Source organism: Puntigrus tetrazona, chromosome 4 (genome assembly GCF_018831695.1).
Source record: "Puntigrus tetrazona isolate hp1 chromosome 4, ASM1883169v1, whole genome shotgun sequence".
NCBI lineage: Eukaryota > Metazoa > Chordata > Actinopteri > Cypriniformes > Cyprinidae > Puntigrus > Puntigrus tetrazona.
In genome coordinates, this window is record NC_056702.1 from 7,046,819 (window position 1) to 7,071,027 (window position 24,209).

General features: G+C 38.0%; 1 long non-coding RNA gene and 3 pseudogenes across 1 annotated transcript; 1 reads left to right on the top strand and 3 right to left on the bottom strand.

Annotated features, from left to right (window-relative positions):
- Positions 1-2,040: 2,040 nt before the first annotated feature.
- LOC122342578 lies at positions 2,041-3,423 on the bottom strand (annotated as a pseudogene).
- Positions 3,424-4,750: 1,327 nt separating this feature from the next.
- Positions 4,751-10,283, bottom strand: LOC122342842 (annotated as a pseudogene).
- A 322-nt stretch (positions 10,284-10,605) lies between these two features.
- Positions 10,606-14,224, top strand: LOC122343425. The gene is made up of 3 exons (XR_006250775.1): positions 10,606-10,648; positions 12,571-12,663; positions 14,136-14,224. It is a non-coding gene; the product is annotated as an uncharacterized LOC122343425 (long non-coding RNA).
- Positions 14,225-20,517: 6,293 nt separating this feature from the next.
- On the bottom strand, positions 20,518-21,662 carry LOC122342843 (annotated as a pseudogene).
- Between the last annotated feature and the right edge of the window lie 2,547 nt (positions 21,663-24,209).

A 24,209-nucleotide genomic window follows, 5' to 3' on the forward strand; every position in this document is an offset into this window, starting at 1 on the left:
CACCCTATCTGTCCAAATAGTATTAAAAATACTAATGTCACATAGAATGCTCTACTCTTTCAAAAACAAAAACATTACATGACACATTAACATTACAGTTCTACAGAAGCTCTCACTGAATTAAAGACAAGAGTTTGTGTCACAGACAGGAAGCGAAGCTCTCAGGAGGGCGGAAAATATGACGTCCTTTGGATTTTCCTTAAATTTTCCGTTGGTCACATAAAAATCAGGCCTACATCGAAAATTTAGAGCAATCTGCTTGCCAAGTTATATAAAATAAGTACTAAAAGCTCAAATTCCAATTTTTCATTCTAGATATGTGATGTTCCTGCTGGTCCAAAATGGAGAGTTTAGTAATTGAGAAGTTGAAGGAATGGCAGCTGGATTCCCTCGTTGACTCCTTTAAAGGTAAGCTCTACCTAATACAGTCAAGATACAGTCTGTAACACTTTTTGTTCAAAATTTATATACACGAGTACACTATAAAACAGTTTTCATTTAGGTCAATTTTAGTATGAAATGATCTAATTCTGACAAAACCTTACAAAGCCATGCTGTAAGCAGAACTTCTGACCAAACACACATTCTCTGTGAGGCGGTAAAATAGAGACACGTAGATCTTATTAAAATACTTGTTAAATAAGACTTATTAAAATAGAGGTAACTAATCAAACTATCACAAATTATTGTTATTATAACTTTCCTTATAATGCTTCTTGATGCGATGTCCTCGACGGTCTGACGACGAGAGACGAGCGAAGGATCCAGAAAATCTGTTTGACCCAGCATGAACAACCCAACTGTGTATTTACATTACCTTAAATAACCCAGAATTTTGACCCAGCACAATTAACCCAATAATGTGCTTACAGAAATAACCCAGCACTTTTTAGAGCGTACTCACACTTACAACAAAACCTAGATCTAATTGTTTTATTTTTATTGAACAGTGTTGTAAAAGTACTCATGCACATAAATAATTCACAGCTTCTAACAAAAACTATGTCTTTATAGTATAGTTGGTTTGTATGGCTGTTTCCTTAAAACAAACCATAATACATCAATAACATACATACATAGCACTAAATGTATTGTGGCATTCTTGTTTCCTTATTGGACAACTGAAATATTTAATTAACATCATCAAACGTGTAAGAGATACAACAAAGCTTGTCAACCCTGGACTACACTTCAGGAGCTACAGACCTCAATGAGGCTAGCAAACACAAAATGCCAAAGATACAGCAGTTTTTTTTTTTTTTTTTGTTTTGATACAGCAATTTATTTTTTGTAAAAATGCATGTTTACATATAAGTTTAATTAGTTCTCATTTCTTTTAAAACAGTTTCTGAATGGGTGCAACTATTAAGCATTTCAACCCATATAGGCAAATAAGTTAACACTTCCTGTACAGAAATAACTCTTTTTAGAGTGTAGCACATTCATGTGCTAAATATATATGCTTCTGTGACAACTCAGGTTTTTGATTTTCCAGTGGCTTTATTGTATTTTAACACAACTAGCACCCTACAACATAAACAAATGACATAACACAGCAATTTTTTATTATAAAAACAAACATTTTATATATTAGTATATATTTTTTTATCATTATAATTGTACAATGGAAACCGTAATAACAATTAGATGCCATCAACAACAACAATGATAATATAAAATTGATATTAATAATAATATTTAAAACAGCAGCGAGTAAAGACAGAGAGAACATTAACAAAGCTACCAATTACAGGAAAAAGGGGTGGACACATCAAACACTTTTGCATATGTGATCACCAAACATCCAAGTAAAACTGACAAAACTCAGATGCCAGGAGCTAAGCTGCTGATAGATGGAGAAACTGAGCCTGAAAACTCTGGTGCAGCCAACAGGGGAACATCTGGTGCAGCCACGGCAGGAGCGTCTACCACTATTTACAGCTTCCTCCATGTTGGTGTGGTGAGCTGGAACAAAAAAAAAGTAAGGATACTATCTACTGAAAGAGAAAAGCCTTCAGTTAAAAACAAATGCACCGAAATCATTATCATTTGTAGCTCAGTACCTTAAACCAGTCATGTTGAAGAATTTCCCCCAAATCAATCCGCTGGCTTGGGTTTTCGTTCAGCAGGGACCGAATCAGGTGGCTGCATTCTAGAAGAGAGGAAGATAGAGACAGATTATCTTACTTTAAACTTTACACCTCTTTGTATTAAACTGTAAGAGTTCACTATTCTATACTGTCTGATCATAAAATCAGGTCGAATTTTTGTATTAGCCATTTAGCCCACTTTGGCTAAGTTGTTTCTTTTCTCTCCCCAATTCCTTGTTTAGAATGACTGAATTCCAGTAGGTCTTCTTTGATGAGATGAATGTCACCTTACCATTCGTCAAATCAGGCTCAAACCTGATACCGTGGTAGATCGAGTCTATGTCTCTGGGTTCTGGGTAGTGTCCGCACACCAGCGTGAACAAGAGCACTCCCAGAGACCAAACGGTTGCTGGTTTCCCATGGTACTTGCGCTCCATGTAGTACTCAGGCGGGCAGTACACTTCTGTTCCTGAAGGAAAGAGATTAGGTCTGATGAGAAAGCTTGAAATACCACAGCATAACATTCTCATCTGGTGTTATTAAATTAAAACAGGAAAGGTTGTGAGATATACAGGATGCTAACATAACTTCCCAAGTTATACATACCACAAAATCTTTCATAGCCGGAGTCTTGCAGGAGATCCCCACACCCGAAGTCAATCAGTTTGACCTCAAGTGTTCTTGTGTTGACTAGCAGGTTCTCTAGCTTGATGTCCCGGTGAAATACTCCTCTCTGACAGCACATGTGAGCGGCCTTTGTTGCCTGCGCCATGATGAACCTTGCTTTGTCCTCTCTGAAGCGTCCTCCTTCAACTCCATGTAATCCAACAGATCTTTGCAGGGGGACGGCAGCTCCATGACCATGATGTAACGGTCAGGCTGGACCTGCCAGTCCAGCAGCTCAATGATCTCTGGAGCTCTGGGCTCGTTGTTTACAAGGAGTAAAAGGCCGATCTCTAAGGGAAGGGGTGAAGGATGACCAGGCTGGAAGAAAGATCATTGTTAGATGGAGCTTCTTCACCCAAATTGTTGTCAGTATGTTTGCACAGTGAGTGTAGCCTACTTACAACGCAGATGTGTTTCATTTTTCCTGTCTTGCTGGCAATTTTCACTGCCACCTGGATAGCAAAACGAAACATTTATTACGTTTACAACATGATATATACAAATAATATGACAGGTAGGACTTATGATGAACACAGTGAGAGAACACAATGTGGTAAAATAACGTAAGGCTATAATAATACCTCAAGGCCATCCTCCAAGCGTTTCCCTTCATAGACGCGGCCGAATCCTCCTCACCAAGCATTTTGCCTATTTCATAGCGGCTCAGAATGTCATCTGTTAAAAGGTGAATAATTGCAGGTGACGTGAAATGATGACCAGTAGTCGAGAGTGTGGTGTGTAGTGTTTGGGGCAGTAACTCACCCTCGGTCGTCAAGTCCACTAGGCCGCTGTGAGCTGAGGCCGGACTGACTGGACTGTGCTGGACTGAACCTGGAGGGCTTTGAGCTTTCTGATCTACAGAAGCAAGGTCTTCACTGGAAAGGGGGTCTTCTACAGAGGTAATGGACTTCAGAGAGATGTATTCTAAAGAGGGAGATAACCAATAAAAAGTCTAACTTTGTTAAACCACGTTTCGTCTTTCTAATAAGGATTTATATCATGTTGTGTAATAAAAATCTGAGCATATTGAAGTTTTGGATTTTGAACTAAAGTTTCATTATGGATAACTTATGGCAATTAAGTACAAGTCATCTTTGTGAATTTATTCTTACCCATGAAGTACATTTCCATCAATGCATACTCATATCAAGCTCAAATGTACGCAGATATTTTGACGTGCAGAGCTGTCATTTACACATTCTCAGCTGATCATAGGCTTACCTTCTACTTTTCTCTCATGATTCATCGCCTGGTCTGAACCATAGTTAATAGTTTTGAGAGACAGCAGCTTCTCAAAACCCTCTGACCTCCTTTTCTTTCTCTCACTGGGCTTTCTCGTTCTTCACTAGCACCAACAGGCAGATGGTTCTCAGCCACATTGGTGCTAGATGTTGATGGTGTACTCTGATGGGAGTCGTACACCTGATCGCTCAAAGAACTTCTTTTTCTTTTTGTGCCAGTGCTAAAAGATGTCTGATCTGTGTTTAAAGATAACATACACTGGTCCTGAACAAATCTCAAATGGATTTAGATCCAAACAAGTGTGATATTGTGGATTTTTCTCATATTGTGATGAATGACAGAAAAATTACCTTAATTTGCAAATTATGTTTCTATTAATGTCTAGCTTAAAATAAAAGCAAAATGAAAACTAGTGCACATTGTTGAATGGTTGTTTGATTTACTCTCATCTCTCACCAGTGGCTGCAGTAATGTGGTCCTCCACTTTCTGACCCTGACCTGAACTGCACCGGTCAAACAAATGACGAGAGGACAGCTCCTCAAAACTACTCTTTGTCCTCCGCTTTCTCTCTGACTACCACTTTCTTCACTAACACGCTAATGGAAAAACACAAATCAGGGTAAGTGTCTTTATGTACGTTACACATAAAAATTGCATTAAACAGTGAGCATGACACTCTGAGGCATCTTGAAATGAGTTTAGTGAGACAAAACAATCTGGCAATTAAATAATGTAAGAAAATGAAAGCACCTCAAGCTCGATCACCAAACTCTTGCTTTCGTGGTCTGGAGTCGGAGGGTTTGGGCCTGCTGATCTTCAGGAGGAAGGACCTTAAGCCCCTGAACAGAGGTTCCTGAAGACCATGCTTCTTTAGAGCCAAGCCAATGGACTGAGGTGAAATATGATCTAAAGAGGCCAATGACAAACAATAGGTTATTTCACTCGAATAATTAAACACTGCATACTCGTATTATGGCGATTCTTCAGTTATCACATGAAAAATCTGTTTATGAAATGACATTTTATAGAATAAAATTACGATAGCAACTTTTGCAAGGTCATATGGTGTGATGGTGTAGATTTTAGCATATGGTCCATATTCTTTGGATCTGTTTATTCCATTAATAGATAATAGATAGCAGGGAAAGAAGCAGGTAAATTCTCACTAGATTTACCCTTAGATCGCTCTTATTTCTATCTGAGATGAGAGAGATCTCCGTCCTCTTCCTCTTTCTCCTCTCATTTTCTTCACCAGCACTAAAGGGAGATAGTTCTCAGCCGCATTAGAGCTGGAGATCGGTGGAGTTGTACTCTGGTGGAAGTCGTACAAACAAGCGCTAGAACTGCGTTTTCTTTTCATCGCCATGATAATAGTTTTTCGCTTTGGAAAGTAAATGTGTATCGGGAACTGCAGAATGAGAAAATGACGGAATCTCGCACATTTATGTATTCTAAAACAAGTACGAGCGTTCCATTTCTTTATGACGATGACGCTGTGGAATGCGCGCGGGCTGCTGTCACCGAATTAAAAATAAATCAATAATCAACAAGAACGCGCGTAACACTGAAACCTGTCCTCGCGCACATATATTAAACATATGGTCTCACGTGAATCACTTCTTTCAAAATAAAACATATTAGCCCAGAAATCTAAACGAATCGTTATGTCCATTTTTTGCCAAAAGTTAGGTTACGTAACTTTTTTAAAGGATGAAACCACGAAATGTTACGATTAACAAGAGAATAAACCTTTCAAAATGTATCATTTAAAACCGCTTCTGTTGAACAAAAATGTATTTAAATCTTTGTATTAAATGCGTTCGAATTTTAACGTTGCCCTATTTTTTGAACATATTATAATAAATATGTTCATTCTATACCATGTACGTATTATGAAACTTACAATTTATTACACTTACTAATACATTTGTACACGAAGCCTACATTTATTAACTTAAAATGTACAAATTACTATTTTATTTTTAATCACTAGGGCCAATGTATCATGTAATAACTGAGTCGATCTTTACGTGGGTCAATCTGTGTATCGTTTTTCTTTGCATTGGCACACTTTGCACTTGATGACTATATCAAATCAAAAGAAAATCATTATTTTAGACCCAACTACAAGTTTAAAGCAAAATACAGCAATTGCTACATTTCTACAATACTATATTTGAATATATATTGAATCTTTTCAGCTGAATTTGTATAGTATCCACCCTATCTGTCCAAATAGTATTAAAAATACTAATGTCACATAGAATGCTCTACTCTTTCAAAAACAAAAACATTACATGACACATTAACATTACAGTTCTACAGAAGCTCTCACTGAATTAAAGACAAGAGTTTGTGTCACAGACAGGAAGCGAAGCTCTCAGGAGGGCGGGAAAATATGACGTCCTTTGGATTTTCCCGCCCAAATTTTCCGTTGGTCACATAAAAATCAGGCCTACATCGAAAATTTAGAGCAATCTGCTTGCCAAGTTATATAAAATAAGTACTAAAAGCTCAAATTCCAATTTTTCATTCTAGATATGTGATGTTCCTGCTGGTCCAAAATGGAGAGTTTAGTAATTGAGAAGTTGAAGGAATGGCAGCTGGATTCCTCGTTGACTCCTTTAAAGGTAAGCTCTACCTAATACAGTCAAGATACAGTCTGTAACACTTTTTGTTCAAAATTTATATACACGAGTACACTATAAAACAGTTTTCATTTAGGTCAATTTTAGTATGAAATGATCTAATTCTGACAAAACCTTACAAAGCCATGCTGTAAGCAGAACTTCTGACCAAACACACATTCTCTGTGAGGCGGTAAAATAGAGACACGTAGATCTTATTAAAATACTTGTTAAATAAGACTTATTAAAATAGAGGTAACTAATCAAACTATCACAAATTATTGTTATTATAACTTTCCTTATAATGCTTCTTGATGCGATGTCCTCGACGGTCTGACGACGAGACGAGCGAAGGATCCAGAAAATCTGTTTGACCCAGCATGAACAACCCAACTGTGTATTTACATTACCTTAAATAACCCAGAATTTTGACCCAGCACAATTAACCCAATAATGTGCTTACAGAAATAACCCAGCACTTTTTAGAGCGTACTCACACTTACAACAAAACCTAGATCTAATTGTTTTATTTTTATTGAACAGTGTTGTAAAAGTACTCATGCACATAAATAATTCACAGCTTCTAACAAAAACTATGTCTTTATAGTATAGTTGGTTTGTATGGCTGTTTCCTTAAAACAAACCATAATACATCAATAACATACATACATAGCACTAAATGTATTGTGGCATTCTTGTTTCCTTATTGGACAACTGAAATATTTAATTAACATCATCAAACGTGTAAGAGATACAACAAAGCTTGTCAACCCTGGACTACACTTCAGGAGCTACAGACCTCAATGAGGCTAGCAAACACAAAATGCCAAAGATACAGCAGTTTTTTTTTTTTTTTTGATACAGCAATTTATTTTTGTAAAAATGCATGTTTACATATAAGTTTAATTAGTTCTCATTTCTTTTTAAAACAGTTTCTGAATGGGTGCAACTATTAAGCATTTCAACCCATATAGGCAAATAAGTTAACACTTCCTGTACAGAAATAACTCTTTTTAGAGTGTAGCACATTCATGTGCTAAATATATATGCTTCTGTGACAACTCAGGTTTTTGATTTTCCAGTGGCTTTATTGTATTTTAACACAACTAGCACCCTACAACATAAACAAATGACATAACACAGCAATTTTTTTATTAAAAAAACAAACATTTTATATATTAGTATATATTTTTATCATTATAATTGTACAATGGAAACCGTAATAACAATTAGATGCCATCAACAACAACAATGATAATATAAAATTGATATTAATAATAATATTTAAAACAGCAGCGAGTAAAGACAGAGAGAACATTAACAAAGCTACCAATTACAGGAAAAGGGGTGGACACATCAAACACTTTTGCATATGTGTGATCACCAAACATCCAAGTAAAACTGACAAAACTCAGATGCCAGGAGCTAAGCTGCTGATAGATGGAGAAACTGAGCCTGAAAACTCTGGTGCAGCCAACAGGGGAACATCTGGTGCAGCCACGGCAGGAGCGTCTACCACTATTTACAGCTTCCTCCCATGTTGGTGTGGTGAGCTGGAACAAAAAAAAAGTAAGGATACTATCTACTGAAAGAGAAAAGCCTTCAGTTAAAAACAAATGCACCGAAATCATTATCATTTGTAGCTCAGTACCTTAAACCAGTCATGTTGAAGAATTTCCCCAAATCAATCCGCTGGCTTGGGTTTTTCGTTCAGCAGAGACCGAATCAGGTGGCTGCATTCTAGAAGAGAGGAAGATAGAGACAGATTATCTTACTTTAAACTTTACACCTCTTTGTATTAAACTGTAAGAGTTCACTATTCTATACTGTCTGATCATAAAATCAGGTCGAATTTTTGTATTAGCCATTTAGCCCACTTTGGCTAAGGTGTTTCTTTTCTCTCCCCAATTCCTTGTTTAGAATGACTGAATTCCAGTAGGTCTTCTTTGATGAGATGAATGTCACCTTACCATTCGTCAAATCAGGCTCAAACCTGATACCGTGGTAGATCGAGTCTATGTCTCTGGGTTCTGGGTAGTGTCCGCACACCAGCGTGAACAAGAGCACTCCCAGAGACCAAACGGTTGCTGGTTTCCCATGGTACTTGCGCCCATGTAGTACTCAGGCGGGCAGTACACTTCTGTTCCTGAAGGAAAGAGATTAGGTCTGATGAGAAAGCTTGAAATACCACAGCATAACATTCTCATCTGGTGTTATTAAATTAAAACAGGAAAGGTTGTGAGATATACAGGATGCTAACATAACTTCCCAAGTTATACATACCACAAAATCTTTCATAGCCGGAGTCTTGCAGGAGATCCCCACACCCGAAGTCAATCAGTTTGACCTCAAGTGTTCTTGTGTTGACTAGCAGGTTCTCTGGCTTGATGTCCCGGTGAAATACTCCTCTCTGACAGCACATGTGAGCGGCCTTTGTTGCCTGCGCCATGATGAACCTTGCTTTGTCCTCTCTGAAGCGTCCTCCCTTTCAACTCCATGTAATCCAACAGATCTTTGCAGGGGGACGGCAGCTCCATGACCATGATGTAACGGTCAGGCTGGACCTGCCAGTCCAGCAGCTCAATGATCTCTGGAGCTCTGGGCTCGTTGTTTACAAGGAGTAAAAGGCCGATCTCTAAGGGAAGGGGTGAAGGATGACCAGGCTGGAAGAAAGATCATTGTTAGATGGAGCTTCTTCACCCAAATTGTTGTCAGTATGTTTGCACAGTGAGTGTAGCCTACTTACAACGCAGATGTGTTTCATTTTTTCCTGTCTTGCTGGCAATTTTCACTGCCACCTGGATAGCAAAACGAAACATTTATTACGTTTACAACATGATATATACAAATAATATGACAGGTAGGACTTATGATGAACACAGTGAGAGAACACAATGTGGTAAAATAACGTAAGGCTATAACAATACCTCAAGGCCATCCTCCAAGCGTTTCCCTTCATAGACGCAGGCAATCCTCCCTCACCAAGCATTTTGCCTATTTCATAGCGGCTCAGAATGTCATCTGTTAAAAGGTGAATAATTGCAGGTGACGTGAAATGATGACCAGTAGTCGAGAGTGTGGTGTGTAGTGTTTGGGGCAGTAACTCACCCTCGGTCGTCAAGTCCACTAGGCCGCTGTGAGCTGAGGCCGGACTGACTGGACTGTGCTGGACTGAACCTGGAGGGCTTTGAGCTTTCTGATCTACAGAAGCAAGGTCTTCACTGGAAAGGGGGTCTTCTACAGAGGTAATGGACTTCAGAGAGATGTATTCTAAAGAGGGAGATAACCAATAAAAAGTCTAAATGTACGCAATGTAAAATGTACGCAGATATTTTGACGTGCAGAGCTGTCATTTACACATTCTCAGCTGATCATAGGCTTACCTTCTACTTTTCTCTCATGATTCATCGCCTGGTCTGAACCATAGTTAATAGTTTTGAGAGACAGCAGCTTCTCAAAACCCTCTGACCTCCTTTTCTTTCTCACTGGGCTTTCTCGTTCTTCACTAGCACCAACAGGCAGATGGTTCTCAGCCACATTGGTGCTAGATGTTGATGGTGTACTCTGATGGGAGTCGTACACCTGATCGCTCAAAGAACTTCTTTTTCTTTTTGTGCCAGTGCTAAAAGATGTCTGATCTGTGTTTAAAGATAACATACACTGGTCCTGAACAAATCTCAAATGGATTTAGATCCAAACAAGTGTGATATTGTGGATTTTTCTCATATTGTGATGAATGACAGAAAAATTACCTTAATTTGCAAATTATGTTTCTATTAATGTCTAGCTTAAAATAAAAGCAAAATGAAAACTAGTGCACATTGTTGAATGGTTGTTTGATTTACTCTCATCTCTCACCAGTGGCTGCAGTAATGTGGTCCTCCACTTTCTGACCCTGACCTGAACTGCACCGGTCAAACAAATGACGAGAGGACAGCTCCTCAAAACTACTCTTTGTCCTCCGCTTTCTCTCTGACTACCACTTTCTTCACTAACACGCTAATGGAAAAACACAAATCAGGGTAAGTGTCTTTATGTACGTTACACATAAAAATTGCATTAAACAGTGAGCATGACACTCTGAGGCATCTTGAAATGAGTTTAGTGAGACAAAACAATCTGGCAATTAAATAATGTAAGAAAATGAAAGCACCTCAAGCTCGATCACCAAACTCTTGCTTTCGTGGTCTGGAGTCGGAGGTTTGGGCCTGCTGATCTTCAGGAGGAAGGACCTTAAGCCCCTGAACAGAGGTTCCTGAAGACCATGCTTCTTTAGAGCCAAGCCAATGGACTGAGGTGAAATATGATCTAAAGAGGCCAATGACAAACAATAGGTTATTTCACTCGAATAATTAAACACTGCATACTCGTATTATGGCGATTCTTCAGTTATCACATGAAAAAATCTGTTTATGAAATGACATTTTATAGAATAAAATTACGATAGCAACTTTTGCAAGGTCATATGGTGTGATGGTGTAGATTTTAGCATATGGTCCATATTCTTTGGATCTGTTTATTCCATTAATAGATAATAGATAGCAGGGAAAGAAGCAGGTAAATTCTCACTAGATTTACCCTTAGATCGGCTCTTATTTCTATCTGAGATGAGAGAGATCTCCGTCCTCTTCCTCTTTCTCCTCTCATTTTCTTCACCAGCACTAAAGGGGAGATAGTTCTCAGCCGCATTAGAGCTGGAGATCGGTGGAGTTGTACTCTGGTGGAAGTCGTACAAACAAGCGCTAGAACTGCGTTTTCTTTTCATCGCCATGATAATAGTTTTTCGCTTTGGAAAGTAAATGTGTATCGGGAACTGCAGAATGAGAAAATGACGGAATCTCGCACATTTATGTATTCTAAAACAAGTACGAGCGTTCCATTTCTTTATGACGATGACGCTGTGGAATGCGCGCGGGCTGCTGTCACCGAATTAAAAATAAATCAATAATCAACAAGAACGCGCGTAACACTGAAACCTGTCCTCGCTCACATATTAAACATATGGTCTCACGTGAATCACTTCTTTCAAAATAAAAACATATTAGCCCAGAAATCTAAACGAATCGTTATGTCCATTTTTGCCAAAAGTTAGGTTACGTAACTTTTTTTAAAGGATGAAACCACGAAATGTTACGATTAACAAGAGAATAAACCTTTCGAAATGTATCATTTAAAACCGCTTCTGTTGAACAAAAAATGTATTTAAATCTTTGTATTAAATGCGTTCGAATTTTAACGTTGCCTATTTTTTTGAAACATATTATAATAAATATGTTCATTCTATACCATGTACGTATTATGAAACTTACAATTTATTACACTTACTAATACATTTGTACACGAAGCCTACATTTATTAACTTAAAATGTACAAATTACTATTTTATTTTTAATCACTAGGGCCAATGTATCATGTAATAACTGAGTCGATCTTTACGTGGGTCAATCTGTGTATCGTTTTTCTTTGCATTGGCACACTTTGCACTTGATGACTATATCAAATCAAAAGAAAATCATTATTTTAGACCCAACTACAAGTTTAAAGCAAAATACAGCAATTGCTACATTTCTACAATACTATATTTGAATATATATTGAATCTTTTTCAGCTGAATTTGTATAGTATCCACCCTATCTGTCCAAATAGTATTAATAAATACTAATGTCACATAGAATGCTCTACTCTTTCAAAAACAAAAACATTACATGACACATTAACATTACAGTTCTACAGAAGCTCTCACTGAATTAAAGACAAGAGTTTGTGTCACAGACAGGAAGCGAAGCTCTCAGGAGGGCGGGAAATATGACGTCCTTTGGATTTTCCCTTAAAATTTTCCGTTGGTCACATAAAAATCAGGCCTACATCGAAAATTTAGAGCAATCTGCTTGCCAAGTTATATAAAATAAGTACTAAAAGCTCAAATTCCAATTTTTCATTCTAGATATGTGATGTTCCTGCTGGTCCAAAATGGAGAGTTTAGTAATTGAGAAGTTGAAGGAATGGCAGCTGGATTCCCTCGTTGACTCCTTTAAAGGTAAGCTCTACCTAATACAGTCAAGATACAGTCTGTAACACTTTTGTTCAAAATTTATATACACGAGTACACTATAAAACAGTTTTCATTTAGGTCAATTTTAGTATGAAATGATCTAATTCTGACAAAACCTTACAAAGCCATGCTGTAAGCAGAACTTCTGACCAAACACACATTCTCTGTGAGGCGGTAAAATAGAGACACGTAGATCTTATTAAAATACTTGTTAAATAAGACTTATTAAAATAGAGGTAACTAATCAAACTATCACAAATTATTGTTATTATAACTTTCCTTATAATGCTTCTTGATGCGATGTCCTCGACGGTCTGACGACGAGACGGCGAAGGATCAGAAAATCTGTTTGACCCAGCATGAACAACCCAACTGTGTATTTACATTACCTTAAATAACCCAGAATTTTGACCCAGCACAATTAACCCAATAATGTGCTTACAGAAATAACCCAGCACTTTTAGAGCGTACTCACACTTACAACAAAACCTAGATCTAATTGTTTTATTTTTATTGAACAGTGTTGTAAAAGTACTCATGCACATAAATAATTCACAGCTTCTAACAAAAACTATGTCTTTATAGTATAGTTGGTTTGTATGGCTGTTTCCTTAAAACAAACCATAATACATCAATAACATACATACATAGCACTAAATGTATTGTGGCATTCTTGTTTCCTTATTGGACAACTGAAATATTTAATTAACATCATCAAACGTGTAAGAGATACAACAAAGCTTGTCAACCCTGGACTACACTTCAGGAGCTACAGACCTCAATGAGGCTAGCAAACACAAAATGCCAAAGATACAGCAGTTTTTTTTTTTTTTTTTTTTTGATACAGCAATTTATTTTTTGTAAAAATGCATGTTTACATATAAGTTTAATTAGTTCTCATTTCTTTTTAAAACAGTTTCTGAATGGGTGCAACTATTAAGCATTTCAACCCATATAGGCAAATAAGTTAACACTTCCTGTACAGAAATAACTCTTTTTAGAGTGTAGCACATTCATGTGCTAAATATATATGCTTCTGTGACAACTCAGGTTTTTGATTTTCCAGTGGCTTTATTGTATTTTAACACAACTAGCACCCTACAACATAAACAAATGACATAACACAGCAATTTTTTTATAAAAAAAAACAAACATTTTATATATTAGTATATATTTTTATCATTATAATTGTACAATGGAAACCGTAATAACAATTAGATGCCATCAACAACAACAATGATAATATAAAATTGATATTAATAATAATATTTAAAACAGCAGCGAGTAAAGACAGAGAGAACATTAACAAAGCTACCAATTACAGGAAAAAGGGGTGGACACATCAAACACTTTTGCATATGTGATCACCAAACATCCAAGTAAAACTGACAAAACTCAGATGCCAGGAGCTAAGCTGCTGATAGATGGAGAAACTGAGCCTGAAAACTCTGGTGCAGCCAACAGGGGAACATCTGGTGCAGCCACGGCAGGAGCGTCTACCACTATTTACAGCTTCCTCCATGTTGGTGTGGTGAGCTGGAACAAAAAAAAAAATAAGGATACTATCTACTGAAAGAGAAAAGCCTTCAGTTAAAAACAAATGCACCGAAATCATTATCATTTGTAGCTCAGTACCTTAAACCAGTCATGTTGAAGAATTTCCCCCAAATCAATCCGCTGGCTTGGGTTTTAGTTCAGCAGAGACCCGAATCAGGTGGCTGCATTCTAGAAGAGAGGAAGATAGAGACAGATTATCTTACTTTAAACTTTACACCTCTTTGTATTAAACTGTAAGAGTTCACTATTCTATACTGTCTGATCATAAAATCAGGTCGAATTTTTGTATTAGCCATTTAGCCCACTTTGGCTAAGGTGTTTCTTTTCTCTCCCCAATTCCTTGTTTAGAATGACTGAATTCCAGTAGGTCTTCTTTGATGAGATGAATGTCACCTTACCATTCGTCAAATCAGGCTCAAACCTGATACCGTGGTAGATCGAGTCTATGTCTCTGGGTTCTGGGTAGTGTCCGCACACCAGCGTGAACAAGAGCACTCCCAGAGACCAAACGGTTGCTGGTTTCCCATGGTACTTGCGCTCCATGTAGTACTCAGGCGGGCAGTACACTTCTGTTCCTGAAGGAAAGAGATTAGGTCTGATGAGAAAGCTTGAAATACCACAGCATAACATTCTCATCTGGTGTTATTAAATTAAAACAGGAAAGGTTGTGAGATATACAGGATGCTAACATAACTTCCCAAGTTATACATACCACAAAATCTTTCATAGCCGAGTCTTGCAGGAGATCCCCACACCCGAAGTCAATCAGTTTGACCTCAAGTGTTCTTGTGTTGACTAGCAGGTTCTCTAGCTTGATGTCCCGGTGAAATACTCCTCTCTGACAGCACATGTGAGCGGCCTTTGTTGCCTGCGCCATGATGAACCTTGCTTTGTCCTCTCTGAAGCGTCCTCCCTTCAACTCCATGTAATCCAACAGATCTTTGCAGGGGGACGGCAGCTCCATGACCATGATGTAACGGTCAGGCTGGACCTGCCAGTCCAGCAGCTCAATGATCTCTGGAGCTCTGGGCTCGTTGTTTACAAGGAGTAAAAGGCCGATCTCTAAGGGAAGGGTGTGAAGGATGACCAGGCTGGAAGAAAGATCATTGTTAGATGGAGCTTCTTCACCCAAATTGTTGTCAGTATGTTTGCACAGTGAGTGTAGCCTACTTACAACGCAGATGTGTTTCATTTTTCCTGTCTTGCTGGCAATTTTCACTGCCACCTGGATAGCAAAACGAAACATTTATTACGTTTACAACATGATATATACAAATAATATGACAGGTAGGACTTATGATGAACACAGTGAGAGAACACAATGTGGTAAAATAACGTAAGGCTATAACAATACCTCAAGGCCATCCTCCAAGCGTTTCCCTTCATAGACGCAGCCGAATCCTCCCTCACCAAGCATTTTGCCTATTTCATAGCGGCTCAGAATGTCATCTGTTAAAAGGTGAATAATTGCAGGTGACGTGAAATGATGACCAGTAGTCGAGAGTGTGGTGTGTAGTGTTTGGGGCAGTAACTCACCCTCGGTCGTCAAGTCCACTAGGCCGCTGTGAGCTGAGGCCGGACTGACTGGACTGTGCTGGACTGAACCTGGAGGGCTTTGAGCTTTCTGATCTACAGAAGCAAGGTCTTCACTGGAAAGGGGTCTTCTACAGAGGTAATGGACTTCAGAGAGATGTATTCTAAAGAGGGAGATAACCAATAAAAAGTCTAACTTTGTTAAACCACGTTTCGTCTTTCTAATAAGGATTTATATCATGTTGTGTAATAAAAATCTGAGCATATTGAAGTTTTGGATTTTGAACTAAAGTTTCATTATGGATAACTTATGGCAATTAAGTACAAGTCATCTTTGTGAATTTATTCTTACCCATGAAGTACATTTCCATCAATGCATACTCATATCAAGCTCAAATGTACGCAGATATTTTGACGTGCAGAGCTGTCATTTACACATTCTCAGCTGATCATAGGCTTACCTTCTACTTTTCTCTCATGATTCATCGCCTGGTCTGAACCATAGTTAATAGTTTTGAGAGACAGCAGCTTCTCAAAACCCTCTGACCTCCTTTTCTTTCTCACTGGGCTTTCTCGTTCTTCACTAGCACCAACAGGCAGATGGTTCTCAGCCACATTGGTGCTAGATGTTGATGGTGTACTCTGATGGGAGTCGTACACCTGATCGCTCAAAGAACTTCTTTTTCTTTTTGTGCCAGTGCTAAAAGATGTCTGATCTGTGTTTAAAGATAACATACACTGGTCCTGAACAAATCTCAAATGGATTTAGATCCAAACAAGTGTGATATTGTGGATTTTTCTCATATTGTGATGAATGACAGAAAAATTACCTTAATTTGCAAATTATGTTTCTATTAATGTCTAGCTTAAAATAAAAGCAAAATGAAAACTAGTGCACATTGTTGAATGGTTGTTTGATTTACTCTCATCTCTCACCAGTGGCTGCAGTAATGTGGTCCTCCACTTTCTGACCCTGACCTGAACTGCACCGGTCAAACAAATGACGAGAGGACAGCTCCTCAAAACTACTCTTTGTCCTCCGCTTTCTCTCCTGACTACCACTTTCTTCACTAACACGCTAATGGAAAAACACAAATCAGGGTAAGTGTCTTTATATACGTTACACATAAAAATTGCATTAAACAGTGAGCATGACACTCTGAGGCATCTTGAAATGAGTTTAGTGAGACAAAACAATCTGGCAATTAAATAATGTAAGAAAATGAAAGCACCTCAAGCTCGATCACCAAACTCTTGCTTTCGTGGTCTGGAGTCGGAGGGGTTTGGGCCTGCTGATCTTCAGGAGGAAGGACCTTAAGCCCCCTGAGCAGAGGTTCCTGAAGACCATGCTTCTTTAGAGCCAAGCCAATGGACTGAGGTGAAATATGATCTAAAGAGGCCAATGACAAACAATAGGTTATTTCACTCGAATAATTAAACACTGCATACTCGTATTATGGCGATTCTTCAGTTATCACATGAAAAAATCTGTTTATGAAATGACATTTTATAGAATAAAATTACGATAGCAACTTTTGCAAGGTCATATGGTGTGATGGTGTAGATTTTAGCATATGGTCCATATTCTTTGGATCTGTTTATTCCATTAATAGATAATAGATAGCAGGGAAAGAAGCAGGTAAATTCTCACTAGATTTACCCTTAGATCGGCTCTTATTTCTATCTGAGATGAGAGAGATCTCCGTCCTCTTCCTCTTTCTCCTCTCATTTTCTTCACCAGCACTAAAGGGAGATAGTTCTCAGCCGCATTAGAGCTGGAGATCGGTGGAGTTGTACTCTGGTGGAAGTCGTACAAAACAAGCGCTAGAACTGCGTTTTCTTTTCATCGCCATGATAATAGTTTTTCGCTTTGGAAAGTAAATGTGTATCGGGAACTGCAGAATGAGAAAATGACGGAATCTCGCACATTTATGTATTCTAAAACAAGTACGAGCGTTCCATTTCTTTATGACGATGACGCTGTGGAATGCGCGCGGGCTGCTGTCACCGAATTAAAAATAAATCAATAATCAACAAGAACGCGCGTAACACTGAAACCTGTCCTCGCGCACATATTAAACATATGGTCTCACGTGAATCACTTCTTTCAAAATAAAAACATATTAGCCCAGAAATCTAAACGAATCGTTATGTCCATTTTTTGCCAAAAGTTAGGTTACGTAACTTTTTTAAAGGATGAAACCACGAAATGTTACGATTAACAAGAGAATAAACCTTTCGAAATGGATCATTTAAAACCGCTTCTGTTGAACAAAAAATGTATTTAAATCTTTGTATTAAATGCGTTCGAATTTTAACGTTGCCCTATTTTTTTGAACATATTATAATAAATATGTTCATTCTATACCATGTATCGTATTATGAAACTTACAATTTATTACACTTACTAATACATTTGTACACGAAGCCTACATTTATTAACTTAAAATGTACAAATTACTATTTTATTTTTAATCACTAGGGCCAATGTATCATGTAATAACTGAGTCGATCTTTACGTGGGTCAATCTGTGTATCGTTTTTCTTTGCATTGGCACACTTTGCACTTGATGACTATATCAAATCAAAAGAAAATCATTATTTTAGACCCAACTACAAGTTTAAAGCAAAATACAGCAATTGCTACATTTCTACAATACTATATTTGAATATATATTGAATCTTTTTCAGCTGAATTTGTATAGTATCCACCTATCTGTCCAAATAGTATTAAAAATACTAATGTCACATAGAATGCTCTACTCTTTCAAAAACAAAAACATTACATGACACATTAACATTACAGTTCTACAGAAGCTCTCACTGAATTAAAGACAAGAGTTTGTGTCACAGACAGGAAGCGAAGCTCTCAGGAGGGCGGGAAAATATGACGTCCTTTGGATTTTCCCGCCCAAATTTTCCGTTGGTCACATAAAAATCAGGCCTACATCGAAAATTTAGAGCAATCTGCTTGCCAAGTTATATAAAATAAGTACTAAAAGCTCAAATTCCAATTTTTCATTCTAGATATGTGATGTTCCTGCTGGTCCAAAATGGAGAGTTTAGTAATTGAGAAGTTGAAGGAATGGCAGCTGGATTCCCTCGTTGACTCCTTTAAAGGTAAGCTCTACCTAATACAGTCAAGATACAGTCTGTAACACTTTTTGTTCAAAATTTATATACACGAGTACACTATAAAACAGTTTTCATTTAGGTCAATTTTAGTATGAAATGATCTAATTCTGACAAAACCTTACAAAGCCATGCTGTAAGCAGAACTTCTGACCAAACACACATTCTCTGTGAGGCGGTAAAATAGAGACACGTAGATCTTATTAAAATACTTGTTAAATAAGACTTATTAAAATAGAGGTAACTAATCAAACTATCACAAATTATTGTTATTATAACTTTCCTTATAATGCTTCTTGATGCGATGTCCTCGACGGTCTGACGACGAGACGAGCGAAGGATCAGAAAATCTGTTTGACCCAGCATGAACAACCCAACTGTGTATTTACATTACCTTAAATAACCCAGAATTTTGACCCAGCACAATTAACCCAATAATGTGCTTACAGAAATAACCCAGCACTTTTAGAGCGTACTCACACTTACAACAAAACCTAGATCTAATTGTTTTATTTTTATTGAACAGTGTTGTAAAAGTACTCATGCACATAAATAATTCACAGCTTCTAACAAAAACTATGTCTTTATAGTATAGTTGGTTTGTATGGCTGTTTCCTTAAAACAAACCATAATACATCAATAACATACATACATAGCACTAAATGTATTGTGGCATTCTTGTTTCCTTATTGGACAACTGAAATATTTAATTAACATCATCAAACGTGTAAGAGATACAACAAAGCTTGTCAACCCTGGACTACACTTCAGGAGCTACAGACCTCAATGAGGCTAGCAAACACAAAATGCCAAAGATACAGCAGTTTTTTTTTTTTTTTTTTTTTTGATACAGCAATTTATTTTTGTAAAAATGCATGTTTACATATAAGTTTAATTAGTTCTCATTTCTTTTTAAAACAGTTTCTGAATGGGTGCAACTATTAAGCATTTCAACCCATATAGGCAAATAAGTTAACACTTCCTGTACAGAAATAACTCTTTTTAGAGTGTAGCACATTCATGTGCTAAATATATATGCTTCTGTGACAACTCAGGTTTTTGATTTTCCAGTGGCTTTATTGTATTTTAACACAACTAGCACCCTACAACATAAACAAATGACATAACACAGCAATTTTTATTATAAAAAACAAACATTTTATATATTAGTATATATTTTTATCATTATAATTGTACAATGGAAACCGTAATAACAATTAGATGCCATCAACAACAACAATGATAATATAAAATTGATATTAATAATAATATTTAAAACAGCAGCGAGTAAAGACAGAGAGAACATTAACAAAGCTACCAATTACAGGAAAAAGGGGTGGACACATCAAACACTTTTGCATATGTGATCACCAAACATCCAAGTAAAACTGACAAAACTCAGATGCCAGGAGCTAAGCTGCTGATAGATGGAGAAACTGAGCCTGAAAACTCTGGTGCAGCCAACAGGGGAACATCTGGTGCAGCCACGGCAGGAGCGTCTACCACTATTTACAGCTTCCTCCATGTTGGTGTGATGAGCTGGAACAAAAAAAGTAAGGATACTATCTACTGAAAGAGAAAAGCCTTCAGTTAAAAACAAATGCACCGAAATCATTATCATTTGTAGCTCAGTACCTTAAACCAGTCATGTTGAAGAATTTCCCCAAATCAATCCGCTGGCTTGGGTTTTCGTTCAGCAGAGACCGAATCAGGTGGCTGCATTCTAGAAGAGAGGAAGATAGAGACAGATTATCTTACTTTAAACTTTACACCTCTCTGTATTAAACTGTAAGAGTTCACTATTCTATACTGTCTGATCATAAAATCAGGTCGAATTTTTGTATTAGCCATTTAGCCCACTTTGGCTAAGTTGTTTCTTTTCTCTCCCCAATTCCTTGTTTAGAATGACTGAATTCCAGTAGGTCTTCTTTGATGAGATGAATGTCACCTTACCATTCGTCAAATCAGGCTCAAACCTGATACCGTGGTAGATCGAGTCTATGTCTCTGGGTTCTGGGTAGTGTCCGCACACCAGCGTGAACAAGAGCACTCCCAGAGACCAAACGGTTGCTGGTTTCCCATGGTACTTGCGCTCCATGTAGTACTCAGGCGGGCAGTACACTTCTGTTCCTGAAGGAAAGAGATTAGGTCTGATGAGAAAGCTTGAAATACCACAGCATAACATTCTCATCTGGTGTTATTAAATTAAAACAGGAAAGGTTGTGAGATATACAGGATGCTAACATAACTTCCCAAGTTATACATACCACAAAATCTTTCATAGCCGGAGTCTTGCAGGAGATCCCCACACCCGAAGTCAATCAGTTTGACCTCAAGTGTTCTTGTGTTGACTAGCAGGTTCTCTAGCTTGATGTCCCGGTGAAATACTCCTCTCTGACAGCACATGTGAGCGGCCTTTGTTGCCTGCGCCATGATGAACCTTGCTTTGTCCTCTCTGAAGCGTCCTCCCTTCAACTCCATGTAATCCAACAGATCTTTGCAGGGGGACGGCAGCTCCATGACCATGATGTAACGGTCAGGCTGGACCTGCCAGTCCAGCAGCTCAATGATCTCTGGAGCTCTGGGCTCGTTGTTTACAAGGAGTAAAAGGCCGATCTCTAAGGGAAGGGGTGAAGGATGACCAGGCTGGAAGAAAGATCATTGTTAGATGGAGCTTCTTCACCCAAATTGTTGTCAGTATGTTTGCACAGTGAGTGTAGCCTACTTACAACGCAGATGTGTTTCATTTTTTCCTGTCTTGCTGGCAATTTTCACTGCCACCTGGATAGCAAAACGAAACATTTATTACGTTTACAACATGATATATACAAATAATATGACAGGTAGGACTTATGATGAACACAGTGAGAGAACACAATGTGGTAAAATAACGTAAGGCTATAACAATACCTCAAGGCCATCCTCCAAGCGTTTCCCTTCATAGACGCAGGCCTAATCCTCCTCACCAAGCATTTTGCCTATTTCATAGCGGCTCAGAATGTCATCTGTTAAAAGGTGAATAATTGCAGGTGACGTGAAATGATGACCAGTAGTCGAGAGTGTGGTGTGTAGTGTTTGGGGCAGTAACTCACCTCGGTCGTCAAGTCCACTAGGCCGCTGTGAGCTGAGGCCGGACTGACTGGACTGTGCTGGACTGAACCTGGAGGGCTTTGAGCTTTCTGATCTACAGAAGCAAGGTCTTCACTGGAAAGGGGTCTTCTACAGAGGTAATGGACTTCAGAGAGATGTATTCTAAAGAGGAGATAACCAATAAAAAGTCTAACTTTGTTAAACCACGTTTTCTAAATCTTTCTAATAAGGATTTATATCATGTTGTGTAATAAAAATCTGAGCATATTGAAGTTTTGGATTTTGAACTAAAGTTTCATTATGGATAACTTATGGCAATTAAGTACAAGTCATCTTTGTGAATTTATTCTTACCCATGAAGTACATTTCCATCAATGCATACTCATATCAAGCTCAAATGTGCGCAGATATTTTGACGTGCAGAGCTGTCATTTACACATTCTCAGCTGATCATAGGCTTACCTTCTACTTTTCTCTCATGATTCATCGCCTGGTCTGAACCATAGTTAATAGTTTTGAGAGACAGCAGCTTCTCAAAACCCTCTGACCTCCTTTTCTTTCTCACTGGGCTTTCTCGTTCTTCACTAGCACCAACAGGCAGATGGTTCTCAGCCACATTGGTGCTAGATGTTGATGGTGTACTCTGATGGGAGTCGTACACCTGATCGCTCAAAGAACTTCTTTTTCTTTTTGTGCCAGTGCTAAAAGATGTCTGATCTGTGTTTAAAGATAACATACACTGGTCCTGAACAAATCTCAAATGGATTTAGATCCAAACAAGTGTGATATTGTGGATTTTTCTCATATTGTGATGAATGACAGAAAAATTACCTTAATTTGCAAATTATGTTTCTATTAATGTCTAGCTTAAAATAAAAGCAAAATGAAAACTAGTGCACATTGTTGAATGGTTGTTTGATTTACTCTCATCTCTCACCAGTGGCTGCAGTAATGTGGTCCTCCACTTTCTGACCCTGACCTGAACTGCACCGGTCAAACAAATGACGAGAGGACAGCTCCTCAAAACTACTCTTTGTCCTCCGCTTTCTCTCTGACTACCACTTTCTTCACTAACACGCTAATGGAAAAACACAAATCAGGGTAAGTGTCTTTATGTACGTTACACATAAAAATTGCATTAAACAGTGAGCATGACACTCTGAGGCATCTTGAAATGAGTTTAGTGAGACAAAACAATCTGGCAATTAAATAATGTAAGAAAATGAAAGCACCTCAAGCTCGATCACCAAACTCTTGCTTTCGTGGTCTGGAGTCGGAGGGGTTTGGGCCTGCTGATCTTCAGGAGGAAGGACCTTAAGCCCCCTGAGCAGAGGTTCCTGAAGACCATGCTTCTTTAGAGCCAAGCCAATGGACTGAGGTGAAATATGATCTAAAGAGGCCAATGACAAACAATAGGTTATTTCACTCGAATAATTAAACACTGCATACTCGTATTATGGCGATTCTTCAGTTATCACATGAAAAAATCTGTTTATGAAATGACATTTTATAGAATAAAATTACGATAGCAACTTTTGCAAGGTCATATGGTGTGATGGTGTAGATTTTAGCATATGGTCCATATTCTTTGGATCTGTTTATTCCATTAATAGATAATAGATAGCAGGGAAAGAAGCAGGTAAATTCTCACTAGATTTACCCTTAGATCGGCTCTTATTTCTATCTGAGATGAGAGAGATCTCCGTCCTCTTCCTCTTTCTCCTCTCATTTTCTTCACCAGCACTAAAGGGGAGATAGTTCTCAGCCGCATTAGAGCTGGAGATCGGTGGAGTTGTACTCTGGTGGAAGTCGTACAAACAAGCGCTAGAACTGCGTTTTCTTTTCATCGCCATGATAATAGTTTTTCGCTTTGGAAAGTAAATGTGTATCGGGAACTGCAGAATGAGAAAATGACGGAATCTCGCACATTTATGTATTCTAAAACAAGTACGAGCGTTCCATTTCTTTATGACGATGACGCTGTGGAATGCGCGCGGCTGCTGTCACCGAATTAAAAATAAATCAATAATCAACAAGAACGCGCGTAACACTGAAACCTGTCCTCGCTCACATATTAAACATATGGTCTCACGTGAATCACTTCTTTCAAAATAAAAACATATTAGCCCAGAAATCTAAACGAATCGTTATGTCCATTTTTTGCCAAAAGTTAGGTTACGTAACTTTTTTAAAGGATGAAACCACGAAATGTTACGATT